The following is a 22,930-nucleotide window of genomic DNA, read 5'->3' on the forward strand; positions in this document are numbered from 1 at the left end:
TGTGGAGCTGGGCTGGCTACCTTCTCTCCCTGCTTGAGCAGCACAGCCCAGCTCCACAGAACCCCTGGCAGCCTAGACCCCATGCTCCTGCTGTCCTGCCCTGGGTCCTGCCAGTGCTGGCCCCGGTGCACCAGCACGGACCCTGTGCTCCCGCCTGGCTGTCGTTGGGCTCTGCGCATCCACTCACTGCCCCTTCCCCCAACCTGCCGCAGCCATTTCCCTGCCTGCTACACTCTGGCACCATGTGGTTCCCAGTTGCTACACTGAGACTGCAGGAGCAGCTGAGACGTGGTGCTGGAATGGCTGGAGGCTGGGGGGAGTGGGGAAGCAGCAGGAGAAGGGCAGCAGTGGCAGACATGGGGCAAGGGGCAGTGAGTGGGAGCTTGAGACCCATGCCAATGCCCCGGGGCCAGGAGTAGCAAGAGCATGGAGCTCTGGCTTGTAGGAGCACTGATGAGGGCTCTGCCTGCTGTGGTGGGATGGGGGGAGCAGGCTGTGGGCAAACCTTCCCCCTCTACCCAATCCACAACTTTCCCGAGCCACCCTCCCCCACACACTCACAGCCTCCCACAAACCCATACTCGCCCACACATCCCACCACAAATCCCACACATGCACACCCTCCCCCACACCCCACATACCCACAAACCTATACCCACCCTCCCACCCACACCCTCCAACAATATACAAGAATAAGACTTCATTTTAAGCTATTATACTGTCACCTCTACATACAGTAAACAAGCACATGTAAATCAGGACAAAAATATTTTTTGAAATGAAATTAATGAAAGTTGTAGTACACTTTTGATTTTTAGAATATAATGTGGTATTTTTCTGGTTCAGAGATGGCAAAACCCCTTGCTGAAAGGAGTAATTCTGGGGTCAAGGAGAGGGACTTCTGGGGGCAAAGGTCAGGGGTTTGGGGGTGGGACTTCTGGTCCCAAGATGGTGACTAGGGGGTGGGGCACCTGTCAAGGGGCAGGGCTACCTATGTGGTGCTCGATGGCCTGCCAAAACCTGGTAAACGGCCCTCCGCCCGAAATAATTGCCGACCCCTGTTCTACATGTACTATGTAGGCTGCTTATAAAGTCCCATGTTAACTTAATTCAGTGTATAATGCTTCTAGATAATTTGTGCTGCCACTTTTATTTTAAAGTGATTCTACATTAGTAAAGGTCTGGATTGTCATGTGTATGCACCACACAGGTGATTGTAACTCAGCTGGAATATCACAAGAGACAGTTCTTTTGCTGCAGGGAAGCTCTCTGCTAGGCATCTGAGCTACTTTGGGGTCAATATCTCTGTTCTATCCAGTGTGTATATGTAGGGGGATTGAAGAGCCCTGCTGGGGTGGGTGGGGGGGTGTGGATTTATAGTCACTAAATCTATCCAGCACTGATACAGTCCCCATTAAAGACTCTATGTAAGTGGTGTAAGTTAGAGGAGCTTCACAGCAGCTCTTAGTGGTATCAGGGCCAGCGCTAACCTTCAGAATTAGGGAGATGGAAGAGGTTCTCAGTGTCACCCCGCATCTGGGCCACTGCATATCAGCTTGGGCAGAAATGAATCCAGCTCTTTGACTTTTTAATAATTAAATTTCCTTTTCCTAGCTAGTACATAGGTCTTTCTAATATAATATTAGATATTCTGTTTTATATCTAATTGAGTGACCGGGAATGATCATATATTTCATTTTGGTTTTCTTTTAGTTCAGGGGGTGTCAAAGACAAGGCCTGTAGGCTGGATCCTTCTTGCAGAGCCTTATCCAGTGTGCAGTGCTGCCTGTTGATCTCAGATCAGTTCTGCACGTCGCACTTGGCATGCACCAGCCGTGGACCGGCACACTACATTTAACATGAAGGCTGCATGTGCCGTACAGGGCCAGACCCAGTGCATGACTGCATCAGACAGCACCTGGGGCCAGTCCAGTGCATGTGCGGCATGTGGTGCCTGAATGTGGCTGCACATAGTGCTGGATCTAAGACCAGTCCAGGTTGAACCCATAGACCAGCTCTATGTGCCAGATCTAGCACATAGTGCTAGTGCCATTGAGGCCAGCACATGGTTCATGGGACGGTGGGCTGGAGCTATTGTGCATGCTTTATGCAGTATGCGGGGCTGCATGTGATGCCTATGCTGGACCAGCCCTGTGCAATGGCTCTGGTGCACAAGACTGGTCTGTGGGCTTGATCCAGTCTGCAGACCGGCCTGTGCCCCTAATCCTGCCAGTGGAGCAGGATGAGTTTGATACCCCTGTTTATTTGGTTCTTAGGTATATGGCCTGTACATATTATGGAGTCACACAAACACATGCCTCTTCAATTTCATATGAGAGAGGTAGGTAGGTCTGGTCACTGCACAAAATGAGGATATCTTAACAAAATCAGTTACTACAGGAAGTGCTATAGGTAGCACACTTCCCTTTTCACTAAGTGATGCTTGTTACAGAAACATTGATACTAAGTGGGGACAGTGTGATGCAGCATATACTAATTTTTTTCACAAATCACTAAGCCAGGGCCCTGACCAGTTGTCTTTGAAAGGACCCACAATATAAATTCTGTGTAATTAGGGAAACTGTGTTCTGTCTACGCATTGGCTTTGCAGTTTTATTTAGAGGATTATTTTTTTCTCAAATCTTTTGTAGTCTGCCTTGCTGCTGAATGGCTAGGGTATTATAACACAGAGGAGGCTGCATTTCAATGGTAGCTGGAGCAGACAGTAGGATGGGCTGATACCAGACAAAATAGGTTGTTGCCTGTGAAAGCTCTGGCCCAGTTAGTCTCTAAGGTGCCACACTGCCTTGCCTTCTGCCTGACATCAGGCTAACCACCTCAGTGTTGCATAATACTTATATTCTATAACTTTTGATGCATTTTAGGATTCTAAGGAAATGTTATATTTTTATATAAACTGTGTTATTTATGGTTATAGATGGATTGGTATTTTATGTAAATCTGTCTGTCAATCTGACCTGCTTATCTTTGCTGTTTGTAGAGTAAACCACAAACTAAGAGAGGCCAAATCCATGGGAGTTGGACAGCTATGTACCTTTTTAGGCACCTTTATACTTTAGAAATCTTACCGTTAGGTCTGTATTATGTATGTGGCTAAACAGACTGCCACTCTTCTAGACCTGACTGCATACAGGTATAACTTGTTAACCAAAATGTGATCTTAGGTTACCTGTCTGCAGTTCCATCCGATATCTGTTGCTACAGGCAACTGCAGAGGTTGAATTCCACAATTGCCCTGCTTTGCTTCTTCCTTTTTAGTTCCACCTCCTGATTTCATGAACAACCCAGCAAAGCACAGAGTGGTTCATTAATATGGTTTTAGGTAGACAAGAGGCAGAAGTGAAGAGCACTTTATTAGATTCTTACTAGGTCTGGCATGGGAGGGGTCATAGGAATTGGGCAGTCTCACATGTTACTTTCTATTACAGTTTTGTCCAGCTGGCTTATTTGGTGACATATAACTGTCGTATGCCTGAATGGGAAGCCCAAATTTGAAAGTTTGGATGAGAAAAAGCTCTTAATCTCTCAGAACATCTCAGCTCTGTATTGACTCCCATGGAGCCCTGGATTAATAGCTAGATGTGATCCAGGATTCCTTCTTTAAAAAAAAAAATCATATTTGTCCCTGGTATATAAACCTCTTGCATGCTTTGAGACCTTCTCTCAAAGCAGTTGGTTTAATTACTAAAGCAGAGTAAAACTGGAAATTACATTAACCTATGTGTTTGTCAGAAATTTTGTGGCTTCCTCTTCTATTTATAGATTTTTCAGATCACCAGTGATATGCAATAATAATACGTACCTCACCTAGTTGTCATGAGTCTTAATTCATTAATGTCTCTAAAGTGCTTTGAGAACCCTGGATGAAAGGTGCTATAGAAGTGCAAAGTACTATTAAAAGAATGAATGAGGTTAAGGTACCTACTGTTTTTCTCCTTTCATAGGGTTTACCTAAAATCAGAATGAATGTCATGTTTTTTAATGTTAAAACTTCTATCAAGCTGATCTTTACTAAGCAGTACTGCAAAGCTAAATCTCTCTCTGTTATCTGTCTGTCTGTCTCTCTGCATGTTTCGCGATGGATACTTAGTTTTAGTAGTTTGGTTATTACTGCACGAGATGTGCTCTTTAATAAAAAGGGTTCACAGATGCTGAAACTTGTCTCACAAGGTAAATCTCCACTTCACTAAGAACCAAGCCAACCTGTAACTTCCAGTCAGAAAAGTAGTTTTCTGTAACAGCTTTTTTCCATAAACATTTGTATAGTGTTTAATACCCTCTTCTGCATAAAAATCATGCCACTCCAGAGAAATGCATTGTTCTAAGAGCCTCAGAGATCTAAAAATAAAAGCTTTCGATCATTACCTGAAATCTGACATTTTCTAAATAAAGATTTATTTTTTTGTCATTACAATATTTGCAGTGCTGTAGAACCTGCTGAAAGCTGTTGATGTATGGTTAGCATTGTACAAGTCAACTAATTTGGGTAGTTTCCTTGGGTTATTAAAAACTTGGTTATAGAATTTTATTTATTTATTTTTTAATCTATGAACACTTGTGAAGATGTCAAGGTCCACGAGCTAAATGCATCCCTGGTGTAACAAAGAATTTCCCTCAAAATATGTGTAAAATGTGTTTCAAGTTCCAACAATGAACTCTTTAAAAACAATGCTGTCATTGTTTCAGTGCTTTAAAGAGACAGGGTGATTTTTAAATATTAATAAACATCCAGGGGGAGCTAGGGAGTAACAATTTTTCCTTCTCTAATGGTATACAAGGCAATATGAATACAAGGAAGAGTTACATATATGACTAATTTTTGTTTTGTTCTTTTGATAGGAACTTTTGATTAGAAACTGGTCAGACATTCCCAGAGTGGTTGAGAGCCTGTCAAGGTCACTGCCAAGGACAAGAGAGTCAATTAGTATGCAGATCAGAGCCAAGGAGTTCAAAGGTATTGTTCCAATTCAATCACATTAGCCAGGCCAGTAATGAACAAACGGCATGACCTTAATCATGGAGCCTGAACCACTCATTGAAAGAAAGTATGTGTGTCTGTGTATGTATTTGAGGGTATGGAAGGAGGGGTAGAGGATGACAGGGAGATTTTTTTAAAGAGACAGTATGAACAGTATTTCCTTAATTAGCCACCAATATTAGAATCTTATTTAATGGCCCTTGTATTTTAAAGTACAAGATTGCTTTTATTTTTGGGTTGTAACTGAAACAGACTCAAATGGACAGGTGGTTAGAATATTTTAATAAAAATACTCAAGCAGTCACTGAGATGCTAAATGGTTTGCAGGAGGAGGCAGATAACCTTATGTAAGACACCAAGCTAAATTTTGCAATTGCAGTCTCCTTCACAATGTGATAGTTTTCTCAAAGTCTAGAGGTAAAGAAACTGCTGTGGTTATCCCACTTGATATAACAGAATTTTCCGCTACTTGGAGTTGACACACATTAGCAATTTGTAGGTATGCCATTAATAATGGAAAGAATGAATGATTTATACAGAATAGAAAATATTTATTTAATATATTAGGTCTGGCAAACATTACGTTACATGTAATAATATTTTAGATACCACCGTTACTAAGTTATTTCTTAGATTTCTCAGTAAAGTGCTCTGCATATGTAAGTGTAGTACATGTAGCACACTCAAACTTCCAGTGTTTTCTGCTGCATTACAAAGCTACAAGCATACACTATATTACATTCATATAAAATATGTTCTGGTTTTCTTTCTTTTTTTTTTACAGAGTTGCATATACAAACATGCATATATAAATGCAGACAGAAATAAAAGAATTTGATAAGTATATGGCATAATGTGTGCACGTCTATGTGTATTACATATAAGTTAGTATTGACTCTACAGCTGGGCTTGGACTGAAATTCTACTTAGCAGGAATAATTTCCCCTTTTTCTATACTGTTGATTGAATTTGGTATCCAGATCTGACCAGTAACTCTTCAAATGACCACTGAATTTTCTGTGTTTATATCCACATGCAAGCACACTGCAAATACGTACATATTTCCTGCATGTGGAAATGTGAAATGACACTTTGCACATAATTCATCATCAACCACTGAAAAACTGAGTGATGCTTAAAATGTGTTCACCTGCTTCTACTGTGGTTTACTTTGCAAGTTATTGTTCTGGATTTGTTTATGTGGTAACTTATAAGTTTCCTGTATCTGTTTGGGTGATATTTGCTCAACAATTACTTCTACTGGAGTAGATTATCAAAGGAAGCTGCAGGCTTCATTGGGAAACTGAAGAAGTCACTTCATTTCTCTTTAAATGAATCCTGATAGTCAGCTAAGATTTTAGGAATCCAGGGTTTTTTGTTTTTGTCTTTCTTATTGGGGAGAGTGTTCATCATATCTCACTACAATGGAAGATGCATAACAGAAAAGAAACTATTCTAGGCTATGATACACCCTAGGGGTTCATGAATGTTGGGGGAGGAACACTGATTATACAATGCAATAACATATTGAGACACTATTTCAGTTTTACACTTGGTATCAAGTAAATACAGGATATCTCACCCATGAAGGGTGATTATCTCTCATGAAGGGAGGAAATGAGTTATTAAGGTCTTTCTCAGGAGCAAAACAAGGATAAGAATCTTTATGAATGTAAGAAACAATCTGCTTTTTTTCCTTATAGAAATATATTTCCTTTTTAGCAAAGCTGTGGGGTTTTTGTCTTTAAATAGTCTGTATCAGAAAAAAACCCTCTCAGTTTCAGTTGATGCTTATCCCTGCACTGCTTGAGAATATTGTTATAAAACATGTGCTCATTGCCATTTTTATCTAGATCACAATTAATAACATTTTTAAGCATGAAATGTCTATCCAGTCCCATAAAACCACTTGTAAAGTGTTTGATATTTTATTTGAGGATATTAAAAGATTGTTTAAAATAAACATATACCACTGGAACTGAATTTTCACATGATTATTCAGATAGTCAATAGGTCTTCTTTGATCATATTATTATGATGCTTCTGCTGGATTTCATTCTAAGACAGGCATATTCTCTCTCTCTCTGTCTCTCTCTCTCCTTCTCTCTCTCTCTCTCTCTCTCTCTCTCTCCCCCCCTCTCTTTTTTTCCCTAAACAAGGTCATAGATTTTTTAAAATGAAGACTAGAAGTTCCAAGTACAAGATTAAGTAAGTTCTAACAGTGTTATAAAAGTAAGTGCTTTTTTCTATAATAAAAGGTGTTTAAAAGGTTCGCTACAGCTTTAAACAGAATTACAATTTACTTCTTTCAAGTGTCCAGGCCATAAATTCTTCTCAATTCCCTCTCTCTCTCCTTGTCGGAATTAATGAGATCAGATTTGATCAGGGCAGTGATGTGTTCAGAGCCAAATCACACAACAGCGCGCGTGCGGTAATGGAATTTGCATCTAATGCATACATAAATCAAACATCTTTCTGGACATTTTCATATGCATAATGTCATTTCATCCAGTTCTCTCTGTGCAGAGGGGGAGATTTTTCTCTCTGAGAGAATGACTTTCTTTAATGCTTTCATTTTATTTTCGCTGACTACAATCCCCGAGAATGCGCTCGGTCGGAGAATCTTTCGGGGCGCGGTTGACAGTTCCTTTTCCAAGAGGGGTCCTTCACATTTATCATGCCTCTTCCTCGGGGGCTTTGTTATGCAAATGTGGCTGAAATTGATAATTCCAAAGTGCTTCATTTCGGTTCCTTGGCGGTTGGAGATGGTAGATAAAAAGAAACTGACAAGACACACTGATTGCCCTCAATGCTTGTAACTCTCTTGCTAACAAGGCTCGATATTGTTAAAAATTCCTATTGTTATCAGGGTGGCAGTTCCATTATGCAGGCCTTGCAAATTTCTGATTTGAATATTAACCCTTTAATCACCCTTCTCTCCTCCCTCCCCCAACCCCAAATCAATTGCCATCAAATGGCTAAAGGACACAAAACATTAAATTATTTCCCTGTTATGGGTGAACATCTGTGGTATATTTTAAAAACTCCATTAATCATTTTTTCAAGGTAAGCTCAAGCATTTTATATCTAAATGGAGAAAAAATGTTCTGTAATAAAACAACTCTAACAAAAATAGATTGCAGGGTTGTGTGAATCTATTTGGAGGAAACTAGGTTGGGGGGGTGGAATATTTGGATGGAAATATCTGGTTGCCAAAATCAAATTCACTAGCTCCTGGCAAGTGGAGAAGTTTCATTATTTTAAACTTGTGTACTTGCACTACTTGTTCTAACTTAGGTAGGCCTCAGGGAGGGGATAGTGTGTCTTCATATACCCTACTACAGTTGATTTTTACTTCTCTGTCCTGCTAACTTCAGATATACCTTTTTCAGGCTGCCCAGCAGCAAATGTAGCTGACAGGTAGGTGACCAAAATAGTAGAACAGAGGAAGAGGATTCTATAAATGATGAGGATTTTTGCTGTTTATTTGTCACCCAGAACAAAAAGAATCAATAACTTCACTTATACAATGTTGTTCTTTTTAAATGAGGAAATGGGACCTTCTAACTTGGGAAGTGACCCTGACAGTGCAGAAGAGAGAAATGCAGGCTGTAGGAAACAGATCTTGGATCCATTGAAGTCAATGGGAGGTTTGCCAATAGCACCAATGGGCACTGAATCAGGCCTTAGAAGCTGTACTTTTCTTTCCTGATGACAAGTTAAAGTAAACATTAGATCATTCCCGTGGTGTTATAGTTACACTGAAAAATAGAAGACTGCTTAGTGACTGATTTACCCATTGATTAATGAAAATGGGGCTTCTGGAATTTCAAATTTCCCTCTAACATTGGCCGATGTGTGTCCAAGGAAGGTGAATTTCTCCCCATAAAGCATCTGCCTTCAGGTTCATATTACAATTACAGGAAGATTTTTCTGGGGAGACCTGACATTGTTCCAGTTAAACTAAATCATAATATGACAAAGGTTAGCACTGTAGATGCAGAGGGAGCTGGGGAGGAGGGAAAGAGGGAAGGGTTGCCACTGTAAAATGAAACACAGTTCATTGCTAACATCAAGCAACTGCAACAATATAATATCTCTGTACAATTACCAAGAAGATGTATCTCAACCAGCTCATGTCAAAGGAACATCAAAGTTTTCCCTTTTCTTAGTTCTGAAGTCTTGCAGAGCTGTGGCTGCCAAATTATAGTAAATAGACAAGACGCTTGCACAACAGTAACCTCTTTTATATTGGACCAAGGATCTCTCTCCCTCCCTCTATTAAAAAAAATCTCTTGTGTTATTAGAGGAACTCTTGGGAGGCTCATACACTTGGGTTTTCTTTCATTTATAGGTATGATGGCAGATTAAACCCATGTCAGGAAACAGTGATAATGCCGACTGTAGAGGCTTGTGAGTTAGAGCAGCTAAGTTTTCCATGTCACTGTTTTTCCTTCAGTTATTTGAAAACAACTGTTAATTTTTAATGTGTTCTTACCCTCATTCTGTTACTAAAACTAATACCTTCCCCCTTATTTCAGAAATAGATTTCACTAGACCTGCTTGCAGTAAAATGATAATTTGATTCTATCATTTATTCTGTCCATTAGAGTAACCAGTGTTAGTGCTTTTTCTCCACTTGATTCTGTCAAGTGCTGTTATTTATGCTCAATGGTATTAATGTCGTTAGTTGTGTTATGGTTGTATAATCAAAATTGCTACCAGTACGAACTAAATGCAACTGTGGTGACTGTATCAGCTGCCAGTAGTCAAATTGTAGTCAAACTGCACTGAACAATCAATATGTATTAATAAGTATCTATAATTATAATTAACCTATCCTGTCTGCCATGAAGAATCACCCTAACTAAGCCTCATACTTCCCAGCATTGAAGACAGTGCTTATGTTTTGGGAACGGGGGAATTAAAGACGCTCACATATGTTTTAAATGGTTTCTTATTTTCAGTTACACTTAGTGATGACTCTGTTGTAATCTGAATATATAATGCCATTTGTAGTTTTTCTGAGATAGAAGAGCACTTAAAAGTGGATTTCTATTGCACTGTTTGATTTTTTTTTTTTTTTTTTTTTTTTGGCGGTTTTGTTTTGCCAGCTGAAGGATTTAAAGTTTCTTGTTTATTTGTAATAAGAAAACTTGTTAGGTAATTTGTGGCCATAGAATTAGAGAGATACAGCTAAGCTAATATATATGCAATGGTTTCATTAGGTGTAAGAGCAGGCACTCTTTACTTTGCAGTCCAAAACACACAAAGCACCCATTAGAATGAAGAGGCCTGTGATGTCTCTTCATGTGCAGAGTGTAAAGGTACATGAATGTCCTTGCTTGTTGGCATTTAATTTACCAGTTGCCTCTGTAGTGGAGCCTTGGCAGTTTCAGCTTGAATCTGAAAGACAGGCTGTCATACTCAGAGTCTGCTGCCTACTGCTGAAATTGAGAGGCTTGGCAGATATGCAAACAGTAACTGGGTTTGAGTTGTTTTGATTACAAGTTAAACAGAAAGTCATTGGCAGGGCCAATATAAATCTGCTAAGGTTTTTTGGCAAAATCTGTGGAGGTATTTTTATAGTTTCTGCAGGATTCTGTAGCACCTTGATTTTGCATAAAAGCATGTCCACCTTTTGAATGCGTTCTGTGCATACATGTATCAGGAATGGGAATGAACAGGTTTAAATTGCTCAGTGCCCAGAATCAAAAACATAAAACATGCTAACGCCATAATGTACTGCACCACGCTTCGTGCATTTGTTAAACGATGGAGTCTTAGCATGTCTTTTGAGTTAAGTTTGGTTTTCTGATTAGAAAAAATAATGTGAATTATGAACATTTGGAGTAAGGAAGCAAAATATATTTTAGTAGAAATATCTTTTAAAAAGGCCACTGGGATAGATCTGGAACTAATTTACCTCAGTGCACATCCAGAGCACCTTTACAAATATTTTTTTTAATTAAGTATTTTTTTTAGTTAATTAATTAAGCAAGATTTACTCAATTTACTTCCTTGCATGTCCTGGTGTAAGAGTGGTCAGCCTGTACCCTCTTCAGCAACTTTGCCTTGAAACATCTTCCCTGTTCAAACATCTGATCCTGATAAAATCCAAATGCTCATCTCAGATTTATCTTTTTATAACATTCATTATACTCTGTGCCTGATCATCTATGCTGATTTGATAAAAGTAACCCAAACTGACATTGTGTGTGCAAAAAGGGAGTCTGCATACTTTAATTACATTCCCTTTTACAGCTTTACCCTCTGTTTAATTCTGAGTTAGTGTTTTGAACACTACTATATCCCTTACTGAGATTGCCTTGCAATTTTAAGGCAAAACCATGTTAATTTTGGAGGGAGGAAAGAGAATACATATAATTGTCGCTCCCATTGTTTCTGTCTGGCTGGCTGTAGACAGATTTCTGCAAGGCTGGCTTTACATAGCAACAATACATTGATTTACAGAGGCAAGAATATCTCCAGAATTGGAAGGTCTCAGACCCCTTTATTTGAAAGCTGAGAATCTGCAAAATGTGACAAAGTTCTTGGAAAGAGCCCAAATGTATGGAATCTGCAGTTCTTTTTTACCCATTTGTATCTGCTACTTTTTGCCTATTAGAGACAGCTTTCAAAGAGAAACAAACCGAATTTAGACAGAGCATTATACAGTTCAAACTAAATTTTAAAAAGCCTTATTTCAGCAAAGTTAATTAGCATATGAACATGGTGTTTAAATTCATTTTATTTCCAGAAGTGGTAAACTGAAAAAGCACAGGATTAAAAAAAATATAAAAGGCTTGTTTTACTTGGAAGTTTATTTCACTGCATCTCTCTCATATTCTATGCCCTTATCTAAGCGGAATATAAGAGGTTATGCTAATAAGCTGTGTCACACCTTTGAGAAACGGGGGAAACAATAGCATTTTAGGAGTTTCATTTTCAGGTGTAGGCTAGAAAGATACACTTGCTCTGTTTCTTCTCTTGCCTCCTTTTAACATTCAAAATACTAGTTCTTCACTGAAGAATGGGTTTAGGAATCTTGCAACACTATCTTTTTCTGCCCACCCTGAATACTGCAGTCCAATGCAAATTTCTAGAGACTGCTTACAAATGTCATATCTCTCTGAAAACGATGTACTTTATTTCTGTTCTTTCTTATAATACAAACATTTCAGTGCAGCTCAGATCTTATTTTTCAAAATACACAGGATTTTGATATATGGACAACAGGAGAATATGTATTTTAGATATAATGCCATAAGTGCTTAAAAGTTATTTCTGAGCTGATTTAACATGGAAAATCTCCAGGTAGATTAATTTTATGGGCTGCTTTTATGGGTGTAACATTTCAAGATGAGAAAGCCGTGCTTCTGAAATTTAGTTTCGGCAGATTTCATTGGCACCTTCATCTCCATCTTTTATTACCTTAAAGTTGAAATTTAATCTAATTTTTTTTCTGATTTTTACTTAATTTCTGACTGAAATGGCTGGAGCTGTATTTTTGTGCTCAGATTCTGTTGCCTCTATTGCTTATTGCTTTCTCAATATTTACTGCCCACGTTTTAAAAAAAAATCATTATTAAAATACAGGCACTTAATTCCTTAGCATAGCTATTTAATTTGCAAGGCCACTGGCGTTTAGCATTGTTACTGGACAAGGTGGTTAAAGCAAGGTTAAGTAAGCATTCTCAAAAAAAACTACTTTGCTATCTTAGATCACAAAGGTAAGGGAATTCTGTCCTAAAAACCAGTCTGTTGAAACAGGCAGAGCTTGAAGCTACAATCCTCGCACAAGCAACCCTCCCAATAGAAACACGTTTCTATAAATATAAACAGATGCGTATTCCTACCATTCACCATAATGGTCATCGTATAGTGAGAGCAGTGTGTCTGCTACATTGTGGATTAGATAAAAGAAACATGTTTAGCCGTGTTTCTTTATTACTCTTAATATGGATTCACAACACGCACCATAGGAGATGTGTGTTGTGAATACCTATGAACAATAGTATGCATTTGCGTATTATGTACTTTTCTGTATTTCTGAAACATACTCCAGAATGCATAGCAACTCCTTATGAAAAGTGGCTTTTATGCATGTGTTGAGGCTGCTTTTTAAATCTCAGTACCTCAGCCATTTGTTGTTTTTTTTTTTTTCCTTTTGACTGTACCAAAGAGCTAGACTATATTATGGACTGATGGCCTGCAAAATGGCTTTTTCAAAAAAATGAAAATATTTTTAAATTCCAGGAGGTCTAGTGGACAGGGGAGGAGGGGAGAGGGAAGCATTAGAAATCAGAAAACTTTTTTTTGTGTGTGTGAAAATCCGTGGACACCTTCAGGTTGTGATCTCAATTTTAATGGCTGAGTTATACCTTAAAAAAATTGGTCATGCAAATAAAAATGCTGAGAAACTCTTAACTATTGTGGTGCCTGTTGTAATAAAGAAATGCAGTAGGAGAGAGTGACAGAGGTACAAAACACTAAAGAATGATGATTTCCTTACAAGCAATAAGATTGCATAAATTAGGTGTACATAAGTTCCCAGTGATTTATAGCACTTGATACTTACAAAAATGATTATATGTGATGTGATGTTGGAAAATAGCAAAAGCTGATAGTTATTCATAGAATGGATAAAAGAACAAGGATCTAAATACGGATTATAACATCTGTTTTGTAAGGATTTTTGTACATCGTTTATATAAATTATTTTCTGATTTTTTTTTTCCTTGAAAATCAAAACAATATTAATTCACACAGGCATGCATATCCTATTTGTTAATTTTACAAAATGTTATATTTTCCTCTTCTTACCTTCCTTAGCCGTAGTCTATTAATGGAAGTGGCAACTTATTGATTAGGTGTTTAATAACTATATTCTTCTGCATTTGTTCAGATATTTAACTGTTTACATGGCAACTAGTGTAAAGGTGCCTAAGTAGTTTCCTTTAAAATGGGGGAATGAAGAAATGTATTGGCTATGACAACGAGAAGTAATTGCTTTTCCTCCAAAGATCAGATCTGTGTAGTTGTTTGAGAAACAATCTAAACAACATTTTGTTCACCATTGATTTTAAAAGCATTAAAATTAGTTTTTATGCAGCTATACTCATTAAGCTTTTATGTATACTGTGTAGGATGAATAGTTAAGAAGCAATAAAGCATTCTGTAGTAAAATATACTTTGCCAGTTGTCAGAAGAAATAAAATACATATATTTGGAGTGTTTGCTTCCTGTAGAATACTGTGATATTTGCCATGTTAATTACAAACCAAATAAAGCAATTTTATTTGTGTATCTTAAGCGGCCGTATAGCTGTGGATGATTAATACAACTGTTATTGCAAGTGCTGTGTTTGGAGGTTGAGTGTTCATATAAATTTGAAACAAGAGTTAGCAACAAATACCCCAACAATATCCTTATATTTTAAGGCTAAATCCTCCCTTAGAAATTAGTGCATCACTATCTTCTTGTAATTTTTAAACTCAGCAAGAAGAATGGAAGTGTTTTTCTGTTGCATGCAATTTTCTTCTGCATTCCTTTTGATTCTTCCTGTCAATATCTGTATTCACACATAAACCAGTTCATTTAATTTCCTTGATGTCCTTAACAGTTTGTTTAACAAATAATCTAGAATAGTACCCTGAACTAAAGCCAGAGGAAAAGAAACTTATTTGGCTTTTACATATAAGAGGGCAACCTTTTATTTTGTATTTGAAAAAAGAAGAGAGCTGTGCATGTGCACTACAACATCCCCCAGCCATCAGACAGAATAATGCATATCAAAAAGAATTCCTGTTATTGTGTTGAGGTGTACTTGTGAATAAAAAATGGAAGTTTGAAAAGTCAATTAAAATGCATTTAAATTCTTTACTATCAGAATTCTTTAATGTGAAAAATTTTGCTAGACGGTTTGTCAGTAACGCCAGAAACATTGCGCTGTGATCAGAACCAGTTTCCTCCGCCTATGATTATTAGACATCTCCAGAATGTATTACTGTTTTCTGCTCCAAAAGAGAAGGATGCTCTTGAAAACATAGAAGTACTTCTAAAGTAAATAAGCTTTAATTAAATATCATTGTCTAGCATTAATCTTTATAGCTCTGTTCCCTATGGAAATAAGAGTGGATATTCAATTTGTTTTGATTATGTACAAATTTTAAAAGAAGCTCTGTTTGTATATGGCTGTGTTCTTCAAGGCAGAAGCACATTTGTATTGGCCATAAGCCATTAAGAAGAATATTCTGCATTAATTTGGAAGGAGACTGACTCATTTTTGCTGTGTACAAATAGTTTAATATTCAGGATAAAGGAAATTTTATACTCAAGAATAAGTAACCAGCTATATATAGCTAGCCCAGTTTTTTCATTGAGTCAGAAAGTTTGATTTTGAAGCATTTCCACTGTTAATTGTATACCTCTGATGCTGTTCAGCCCTGAAAACTAAAGTATGCTATACTCTTGCAGGTGGCTGTTTGCATTGGGCTTCCCACACAGAGCTTGTTACAGGATCAGGACATGCTTTGATATAGCTTGCATCTCAGCTTCCACATACAGTAAGGTTGAAATTCCTTTCACTCTCATGAAGCCTGAAGAAGCAGGTTTGTTCAGGTGATCTGAGTGATGGATGAAAAGGGAAAGTTTACCAACCTCGGCTAAAAGCTTGGACATGATGCTGCAGTGCATTCTTCCTCATCACCATTCCTTCCTTTGGGCTCTGTTCTGGCTTTAGCAGTATGTTTTTTCTCCTTTGATATCTAACCACCTGACTTTTAGCAAAAGGTATTTAGAGTCTAGGACTTGCTCTAAAAACAACTAAAGACTGTGATGGAATTATGGCTTGAAAATTTAGGTCCAAATGGAGGACCTCTCCATTTCCTGTGTGTCTAGGAAAAGTCTCTGTTCTGGCTCCTAGTCCTATAAGGAGAAGAGTAGGATGAAAAGTCCCTGTACTGCTCTTATATATAGTCCAATGAGAAGTAGCCTTGATGATGCAGCAAGGCAGGGGCCACAACGGCATATCTACATGAAACGCTGACTGCGTAGTCGTTACTGCGCAGTTGTTTAGTACTTGTTTTGTTTTTGCCATACGATGCTACTGTGCAGTAGTCACTGCACAGTCAGCATCTCATGTAGACGTGGCCAGTGTTTGTAATTGTAGATCCACCTAATCTGATTTTAAATGGTACTTTTCCCAATGCAAGAACCAGTACTTTTTTTTGTGTTCTGTAAGACACAATGCACATGTATGGTATGGCACTGAGGACACACTACATGTTTCAGTCTTTGAATAACATATAATGGAGTGTTTTCTCCTATTCCCTTGGAGATAATGCCATCCTGATATTTTAAGTATTGTGTCAAAATTGCTAGTTAGTGACAGTAAAGCACTGTATATTGACGCCTTTTTGATACATAGATTTTATAGGTGGTCACCTGCACACACCTGATTCTTCAGGCTTTGTGAGGGTGAAGTTAATTTCACCCTTACTGTATCTGGAAGCTGAGATAATTTTATTATGAGCATCTAATCTGACTTCCTGTAGAACATAGGCCACAGAATTTCCCTGTATTAGTTTTTTCTTGAAGTCTGATAGATGTGATTGAAGTAGATGCATATTTAAAGAAATATACAATCGTGGATGTAAGCAGTGATAGAGAACCAAATTCTTGGTATTGTCCCCATAGCAATTATCCTCACTGTTAAAAGTCTTGCATCTTATCTTAGACATTGATTTCTTGTTATACATTGTCTGATAGATGAAGAGTCCTCTATTATCAAAATTCTGTTGCCTGTATATGCATCTGTAAACTGGAAACAAATTGCCCCTTTATCCTCTCTTTGATAAGCTAAATAGCTTGAGACCCTGGTGTGTTTAAGACATGTTCTCTAACTCTTCCATCATTCTTATGGCTGTTCTCTGCACCCTCTTTAATTTTTCATACTTATCCTTGGAGGGTGTATATTGGAATACAGGACAGGTTCTATCTGTAGTGGTTCCAACAGTGCCAAAGACACTGGTAATACAACTTTCTTACTGTTGCTCTCTTTATACATCTATGGATCATATTAATTCTTTCAGATGTACATTATACTGTGAGCATCTTGGTCAGCTGATGAAAAGGCTTAATATAGATGGGAGATAATTTTTTTTTAAGTTTATGTCAAAGAGAGTTATATCAGAGTCTTTAATGAGAATCAGTCTATGCAAATATCATAGACAGCACCATGTCAGTATTTGCTTAACAGTAGAGATGGCTGTATATTAAGTATCTTATAGTGACGTACTTATAGGATTCTACAGGAAACTATCAGTCTTTTGCTACATTATTCTTATGGATAACTTATTGTTTCATGCTGAAATGGATCCTGCAAAATCTGCCTTTCATACTGAAATGCTTCACTTTTGTAGCACTACCAAGCTCATCTTAAAACTTGCTTATAATAATACATCCCAGTGGGCTTGTTAAATGCAGTTTGAACACTAGAAAGCTCATCATTAGAAGTGGCTCAAGAAATCAGAGCAAATAAAATTGTGGGAGTTTTGTTGAGAGTTCCTTTCTGATTTTGGAATTCTCAATTACGATGATTTGTCAACATTCAAATCTGAAGAATTTCAGATGCCTCTATGACTGATACTGTTTCCAGATTTGTGAAATACTAAGAGTGGCAGTGCAGTAAAAATAGGAGACAAAAAGTATGACCATCAAGGCGATGTGGTGAGATAAGCTTCTATTGCAAAGTAACAAAGAATAGAAGGGGGCTGAGTAGATTTACTGAGATTTACATGACACTCATGTTCCAGGTAATACCTAGATAGGGAAACTTAAGATAATACAGTGAAGCACACAACCTATTGTCAAATTAGGCTGTAAGATCTTCATTAAGCCATCCAAAATCCTGGCTATAGCAGTAAGATAATAAGGAAGTATTTGTGAGTAACTATCTCAGGAATTTCAGTTGTGCCCTGAACTAGTAAGGTTCTGCATCTTAAATAGAAAGAAACAGAGGTGCTTTGATGTCATAGGTGAGGCAATGCTGTAGGGTGAGGAAGCTGCTGAGAGGAAAACTCTTATTTGCACAAGATGGTTCCACCCGAGCAAAAGGGCTCTGGTGTGCTTGCGGATGCAATTGTAAGAGTTATGGAGATTCTTGTTTGACAGGAGCAACGGGCAAGTAGTAGAACATTTCAAATCTGAAGGAGTTCATGTCTCTACAGCTGAAGCTGTTTCCAGTGTGTGAGAACACAAAGAGTAGCAGAAATGGTTTTAATGGGCACCTCTATATGTGCCTGATGCCTGCTCTGATGCATACTAATTAGCAGTGGAGCAGACTCAATTGAGTACTGGAACGTGCTAATTAGCATGCTCCAGCAGCCTTGGTATTTCATGTATTCAGTGTCCCCGCACTTCAAAATGGCATCGGGGGCGCTTTAACTAAAGCTCATAGAATGAGCTTTAGTTAAAGTACCCCGCTGTCATTCTGAAGCATGGGATGCTGAGTACACAAGATGCTGCAGGTGTTTTAATTAGAGTGGCTTCTGAGAGCCATTCTAATTAAAGCGCTCCCCCCCAACACACACACACACACCCTGGAGCACATGTAAAGTTGTCCAATCTGCTTGTTTAGGATCAGAGGAAAATAAGGCTCGAAGGGATCTCACAAGGTCCTCTTGTACAGCCTCCTGCTCAAGACAGGATCGTCCCTGACTAAATTATCCTGGCCATGTGTCTATCTAAACTGCTCTTGAAAATTTCCAGGAATGAAGATTCCGTAGACGGATGTACATACATAGAGAGAGAGATGGGGTGGATCAAGGGGGGAAGAGGGGGAGTCACCGCCCCCCACACACACACTTCACAGTAAAGGTTATCTGCCTGCAACTCCATTTTCCTGTGGACCTGGATTTATATAGAGAGAGACAGATAATGTGTGTGCAATATTAAAATATGTGGGTATATATATGTTTGTAGTGTATGTGTATAGTGTGTGTGCATGTATGTATAGTATTAATGTGTGTGTGTGTGTGTGTGTCTGTGTGTGTGTAAACTGGTTAAGTATTGGATATTTACTGGGTCAAGTGCATTACAAACCTTTAGCTCTAAGGTAAACTGTCAGCGGGAACCATGGCCTGCAATTAGAAAGGCAGTTAAAACTAAAAGTTTAATCACCAAGAAACTTTCACTCAGGAATCAAATGACGGTAGGAGTGAGTGACTTCCTGGCAAAACAGTTTGAGAGACCTTTGATGCAGGTAGTTACGGTACAAGGCACAGGAGCTGATACTAAATGTAGGACTGGTAATGAAAGTTATTAGGAATCCAGAAGTCAAAATTGCTGGGCAGGAATAGTGGGCATAATACAATGATGAGGCTCTTACTCGATTGTTGTAGCGGTTATAGCCACAGCAGAAACTGGTTTGGGGAGGGGAAAGAGTGTAAATAGGCAGAGGCTTAGTGGCACAGGGGAAAAGGGACCTATAACTTTTGTAAAATCTGATGAATCCTATAATTGCTGAATTGGAATATTCCTGAATAATTTAGTTATTACTGAATAACTGAAAGCTGTTACTCAAAGTGGAATTTATTCTGATGCACTCTAATAGCTGAGACTTAAATCTGTAATGGTCTGTCACTGGCTCTCCCAGCTCAACTGATGGAGCAATCTTCTGTGAACCCAACCTTGCTGAAAACCCATGACAAGAATAGGTTCCCCCTCCCCCTGCCCTTTTCTTCCTCCACTTTTAAGTTACCTCATTCTTGCATTGAATCCTCTTTTGAATCCTAACTTCTGAACTGACAACTTTGCAACAGTAATACTGTATAATGAATATAGTGCTTTCATGAGTTTGTGTGTTTCTCACGTGCCATTGAGGTAGCAATGTGTAGGGATTGTTTCCTGACAGTTAAAATACTAGAATATTTGAAGATATTTGGTTTGTACCTTGCAATATTAAGGCATCTTAATGAGGTGTTGACAAAACTAGCTTATATGTTCACTACTTACAGTGTTTACTAGACAATCTAATTTTTACTGCAGCCTTAAAAGATTTAGAGAGCAAACTATGGGTGTGTTAAGTCTTAGGCCAATAATCAGTTACATGTAAAAATCTGGAGATTGATGGAACAGTTTGAATGTATAGAAGTTATTTTTCTTCATAAAGACACTGTAAGAAATTGGACAGTTTGAGTGTGCACAGATGAGCAGGAATGGGCATTTTGCAGTGCCTCAAAGACTTCTGAGGTGCCACAAAAAGCATGCGGCACATGTCAAAAGGTTCTCAGTGCTACATATTTGCAGCACAGAGCCAAAAGTAGATACCAGGAAATCCTGGTATCTAAAAAACATGTATCAAATAGAGTGGGGTGGCACACATGGCTGCAGCATGGCTGCAGCAAAACCAGAGCCTGGCCAGGCAAAACCCTGCTCTGGCTGCCAGCTAGGCTCCATGAGCCCAAATCACCACTTCTGCAACCCTGGGAGGCCCCCAGGACCCCAGGTAAGGCTGCTGGGGCCAGCCCAGGTGCTGACCCCAGCCTCCCTTATTCCACCTGGGGTAATCTGCCACACGCCAGAACATGCGTGCAAGGGGATTCCCTAGGACAAGTAGCAGCGGCACAACTATGTGCCGCTGCTATATGTCCTTGGGCAAACATATGTGCATCGTCGCGTGGATGAGCTCTTTGTGTTGTCTTTCTTCTTTTTGCCTCCCATTACCTAGCTTGTACTGTTGCTTTGATACTTTTTTTCTAGAGGACTTTTTCTTCTTTTGGGTCAGCCTGGTTTAGTCAGCCCGGACTTAAGTTATAAAATCAGAAGTTGTGGAGATGTGTAGAATCAACCTGACACTGTTACACCTCCGGAAGAGGCTTGAAGGCCTACTCTTGCAGAGAAGCAGGACATGCAGAAACTCTGGGAGCAAATCTCCGTCTAGTCTAAGTTAGTATCACTCCATTGTGGAGCTGAACCAGTGTACACTCCCAGTATCTCAGATGTTAATGAATGGGAGTCAATATAGCTCATTGTATAATTAAAACAATTTCTTCTTTTTTGTTCTATTATTTGAAAGTTTATGCAAATCTGCTACCTCCTCTACAAGTCATGTATGTTGAGAGGCCTACTACACAAAGTTCTTGCCTATAAATTTATATTTGTTTTTAGTTTTCAGTCAGTCATAATTGCCTTAGAATGATCTGTGCTTCTACAAAAAAATGTTAGACTGGTTAAGGAAAATATGAGCAAAATGTTCTTTGTTCAAATAAATGAAGTGTTAATACTGGTTTTAGCTATTGATCCTTCTTAGTGATTGTACCTCAGTCCATTGCCGCATAACTATCTGTCAGTCAAATAGGTGTCACTTTTATCTGATTCAGAAATGAATGTGTTTAGAGAACGTGCTTGCACTCAAAATGTAAATAGGAGTTTTACTGTAGCTCTTAAAGCTATTATAGCATTGATGGTCGACTCACTGTAGTTAAAGTTGTCAGCCTTTATGTTTTGAAGTCTTATATTCAAGGGTTATTCCATAAAAATTGGTTCAGTTCAGATGCCAAGTATTTTATATTACCATATTATTCAAAAAAATCCAAAACATATTTACTATATCTGGTTGTTTCATCAGTTAAGAAGAAATAAATATGTATGTCAGGGTTAGATGTTTATCTAGTCTTCCATGCCTTAAAATGGCTCCAGGTTAGGTTACAATCTAGGAGCAAATTTTTCTTTGTACCCTTATTCAATATTTTCATTTTCAAATCTGGAATAAAATGTAAAAGATATCAGTATCTATGGAGCTGAAGAACAAGAACTTTTGAGACACACATTTTAATGTTGCTTTACCTTTTTATCACTTTAACAATCTACGTAGACTATTCCATTAGGGCGTATTTAAGTAAATCTGAAAGTTGTACTCATAAATGATCATTGCAAAGGATTTTTCTCTTGTGCTAAGCAGTAATACATATGGATCCCTAAGTGACTTTCACAGTATGAATCTTCAGATAACATGTAACATAGAAGCATCACAGATCTTGTAGAACTTGATTCCCTATAAAAGTTACATGGCCATCTGTAGTGTGAAAGTTTATGACTCAGGCATCCACACCTTATCAAATAATTCAGCAAAGACATTTCAGGGCCACAGAAACAGTTCTCCCCCCAAGTTCCAGCAGTTCCTGCTTTGGAAAGACAAAAAGATCTCTGGACTTCAATGAGCATTTAATTCCTTACTGCACAGATTCAGGTGTAGTTTTCTTAAAATTGTATTTTACAAGGTCATATTCTGCCTCTGACCTACATGTAAAATGTTAAGGGGGGTTAGCTAGATATGGAAAATGGAAATGTGGTTTCAAGGTGATGGGCACGTGAGATTGGATTAGGCAGAACTCTGAGAAATATTGCTGTGGAAAATGGGGTTTCTGCTGCTCCTTCTCAGCCAGTTGTAAACTGTCCTACAGGGATTATGATGCTGTTCTTCAGAGAGTTTATGGGAACTAAGGAGCTCCGTGAGAAACCTGCTCCTTACTTCATCCTTGTATGAACTCACAGACCATAGGTAGGTGTAAAAAATCATGACACTGTCTTGGATTTGGGTTTTTTGGTAATTAAAAAAAGTTACATACATTTCAGTTTAAACTTTCTCCCTGAGCTTGGTTGTCCCTAAGGGTTTTCTCATTTCTTCTCCCCTATGGTTCTCTCTTCCTTTTTTTTTTTTTTTGTCCAAAGTTAGTAAAGCTATACCTTCCACCTGTGGTTGTCAGACCTCCAGCAACTTGAGCAGGGTTAGATCAAGTTGGTGATGTATCCACTAGAAAGTTGGTAATTTTTTTTTCACTGGGTGGTAGCTGCCACATTAAAGGGGTTGTATGTGTCACTGTAGGAATGTTCTTGCTTCAGGTGCACATTATTTCTCCTCTTTAT

General features: G+C 38.4%; 1 long non-coding RNA gene across 5 annotated transcripts in view; it reads left to right on the forward strand.

Annotated features, from left to right (window-relative positions):
• LOC109281679 (uncharacterized) overlaps nucleotides 1-22,930 on the forward strand; it is a 243,677-nt gene that overhangs the window by 134,367 nt on the left and 86,380 nt on the right. For all 5 annotated transcript variants that reach the window (XR_009460279.1, XR_009460280.1, XR_009460276.1 and 2 more), the window contains exon 4: nucleotides 4,861-4,975. This is a non-coding gene — a long non-coding RNA (uncharacterized LOC109281679). The remainder of the gene's footprint in view (nucleotides 1-4,860; nucleotides 4,976-22,930) is intronic.

The sequence above is a fragment of the Alligator mississippiensis genome, chromosome 2 (genome assembly GCF_030867095.1).
Source record: "Alligator mississippiensis isolate rAllMis1 chromosome 2, rAllMis1, whole genome shotgun sequence".
Taxonomy (NCBI): domain Eukaryota; kingdom Metazoa; phylum Chordata; order Crocodylia; family Alligatoridae; genus Alligator; species Alligator mississippiensis.